Below are 3,461 nucleotides of genomic sequence, written 5' to 3'. Positions count from 1 at the left end.
TATATTAATAAATATGGCAAATAAGAGAAGAGTCAAATTTGAAAGAAAAACAATATGTTCCATTTCATAAAATAGTATAGAAGTATTATTACCCTTCCAATTCATCCATGACAAACCTGAAATACAAAATGAAAATGAAGACACACATTATTTTACAAGTTGGAAGGAAATGACAGCATATGAGATAGGCTACTAGTATATGCATTACTTTATGCTTAAGTTAAATGTTTAATTGTGTCCATTCCAAATAGCCTATGCGAGTAAAGAAGTAACATGTGCAATTAGAATTGAACCATCTGATATAATATATAATTTATAGATATGGAGTGGAACAGACGGTCTGGTGGAATGGAAAGTGAATAGTATATTAGTTCTGATATGATTCTTCAGAAATAGCAGAGGAATGGAATGGCACATAACTAGTCTCTAAAACTAAAATTTTTCATTTCAAATAGCACAGATTCCATAAGATATTCTATTTCACACAAAACTAAACTTGTTTTATCGCAAAAGAGACTTTTCATTCCAAAATCACAATCCCCCCTTTGCAGTGAGAAAATTTCAACCCTAAATCAATTTGTTTACCTCAGCTTACAAGATCGAGCATGCGACAGAAACGATAAGTTAGATTTATCAACTTAGAATACAGTAGGTCCGAATCTATTCCAAATAGGAGAGCTAACATAGAAATAATAGAATCTATGGCACCAAATAGAGAACTTACAATATTGCAACAGAACTCACCGTAATCGCCGATATGAAAGAGATCTGAGAAGAATCAACTTGGTGAAGTTGGAGAGGAAGGGTCTGTTACTAACCGCTGCTACAACTTTAATGCCGTCCGATGTCGGATGATGGCACAAGTGGAGAAAGTACACAATTGGAATGGGAGTAAGAAAGAGATGACAAAAGCAGACGGAGGCGACGCTGTGGAGAGAAAGATGTGAAGTCGAGTAGGCCACAATTTGTTTTTGTGTGATTAATAATTAATATTTTTAATTTTTTTTAGCAGGTTGCGCCGGTTGAAAGAAGGGGTATTACAGTATTAATATATATATATAACAGCGTGTATAGGTCTGTTAAGTAAAACGGCTAATATGTGAATTAGGCTTTTTTTTATGGTCATATGACCCAATTTCTCAAAAAACAACTTCACAAGTGCTAGAGCATCTTGGTATTGCAAGGAGTTCCTGGAGGATGACATGCTTTGATTTTTTCCTATTGTGGTTCTTAAACCTTAGACTCAATTTCTCCAGGACTCTTGAATTCTTCAGAAAGTATCTTACTAGCTCTATTTCTCCTTCATATCCCAAGATCGGACTTTTCAACTCAACAAACTTAAGCGATGATATCAAACACGGAGGCACGGATGAAAACATCACCGTCGGCTCTCCATTCTTCCTATGACGATCATCAACCAATTCCTGTGAGAGTAAGAAAAAGCAAAGGAAAACAAGTTAAGTAGATGCATATAGACCATCTTCACAAACAATATTATAAAAGAGGTTAGAGCTATTCATCACCAAGATGAGAGATTTTAGCTTTGGGTAGCTCCTAAGAATTCTTGGCAACATTTTCAGATCGAACATAGAAAAGCTAGCGCTCAACTGGGATAGGTAACTAAATTGGAGCTGAGGTTCTAATTTCTCAATGACCTGATAGCAAAAGTAAGAGACAGCATTAGTTAATGAAACAAAAAAAACTTATGGAGAGAATTTTTATATACTCGGATATTTGCAAATGTATATATATACCGTAACAGTAGAATGACTAATGGCTAGACACCTGGCCCTTGAAATACTGGCGAAGAAATTGTGAACCACGCTTCTCTTGGATGAATCATTTGTATCCAAAACATCAATCGTAATAAAGGGGATATCAATATCTATCTTGGGAGTTAAACCTAGATTGATAATTTTCAAGTTATTTGTTAGGTAACACTTAATCATCAAAATCTCGAGAAGAGGAGCATCAATAACAACTCCATTTTGTTCATCAAATCGTATAAACTGATTTATATAGATTCTCTTCAGTGTCTGTGAGCACACTATCAAAACATTTGAGTTATTCGTCGGAGCTCTTATGACGGTTAAATCTTCCAAAACTGGAGAGCCAGAGATAAGTTTCACAAAACTGGCTTCATTGGGATATTTAACATATTCTAACTGCATGATCTTCAGACAAGGTAAGGAAACAACCTCCGGATCATTACCCTATGCCCCAAAGAGAAGTAAGTGTACCAGTGTTGCACATGTATACAAGTTCAGAGGCATCTGAACTGGGACCTTGTATAAGCATGAAAAATGAACATCGAGATGTTGAATATTATGAGTGATAGCAGAATCTATCCAAGGGGTGAGATAAGTAGTGTCATCAACACCAACAGGCGTGCGAATACTTAACCTGAGTTTGCGTATCCATGATGCCTTGTGTTTATCGAAGAACATGTTGGTACAACTTACAAAGGCATCGAAACTGGAGAATGAGTGACAGTCTAAGTCCATATCAAGAACATGTTCTTATAACATCCAATGTAGTAAGATGAGTAAGGATGTGAGATATCAAATCATCAGGTAATGGCTTATCCTATCTTCATGCGACCCGTTGTCACAAGTCTTGGGTTTCTTCTTTCTACCCACCATTTGTTTCTCTTCAAATTAAAACACAACTATAGAATCTGCATCAGAAAATGTAAGACTTGAAGTTTATAGAAAGGACTATGTGGTTTTGGAGGAAATAGGAACATGTCTTCCAAGCAATATAAGCAAAGTTTTTAACTGAGACAAAAGAAATCCTGATACAGCGATCAAGAAGAATTAAGGACACGGTAAGATAAATGATTCCAAAATCATAATTAGAGAACAAGAAAGAGAGGGAAACAAATCTGAAAAAATCCGCAACAAATAAGATCCGGCTAGGTTTTCTGAAGACTATACTAAAGCTTAAGAAGAGAAAAAGAACCGTAAGAACAAACCATAATATGGACGGGACTTAAACCTCTTCTTCTTCCTCCACGATCATGAGCGTGATTTTTTCATATATTTGTCTGATATATATATATATGTGTGTGTGTTCAATTCTTTTTTCATATGACTGTGCTTTATAGATGACTATATCAGGATTAACTCATTTAATTTGTGGATTACATTGCAACACATGTCCGTAGGTACGGACATCCACTATATCAAACTACATTACTTATGAGTTAAGTATAGTTAATAGTAAGAAAAAGAAAGAAAGTTTGACCTTTTTAAAAATTCTAAATATACAAATAACATTGCCGTAGAAAGAAAATTTACATTGACTAGAGTTAAATACTTTTAATATGAAGAGAAAATGGGATATTTAAAAGACATTAAATTAAATATATAAATAAAATTGCCACATAAAGCAAATTTACATTGACTAGCATCGTAATTTCATTAAAGTAAAAAATGAAATTGCCTACTTCTAGAATTTGA

General features: G+C 34.4%; 1 pseudogene; it reads right to left on the bottom strand.

Annotated features, from left to right (window-relative positions):
* Positions 1 to 1,139: 1,139 nt before the first annotated feature.
* On the bottom strand, positions 1,140 to 3,056 carry LOC106314898 (annotated as a pseudogene).
* Positions 3,057 to 3,461: the final 405 nt, after the last annotated feature.

Source organism: Brassica oleracea, chromosome C9 (genome assembly GCF_000695525.1).
Source record: "Brassica oleracea var. oleracea cultivar TO1000 chromosome C9, BOL, whole genome shotgun sequence".
Lineage (NCBI taxonomy): Eukaryota > Viridiplantae > Streptophyta > Magnoliopsida > Brassicales > Brassicaceae > Brassica > Brassica oleracea.
This window is presented reverse-complemented; position numbering and strand designations above follow the sequence as displayed.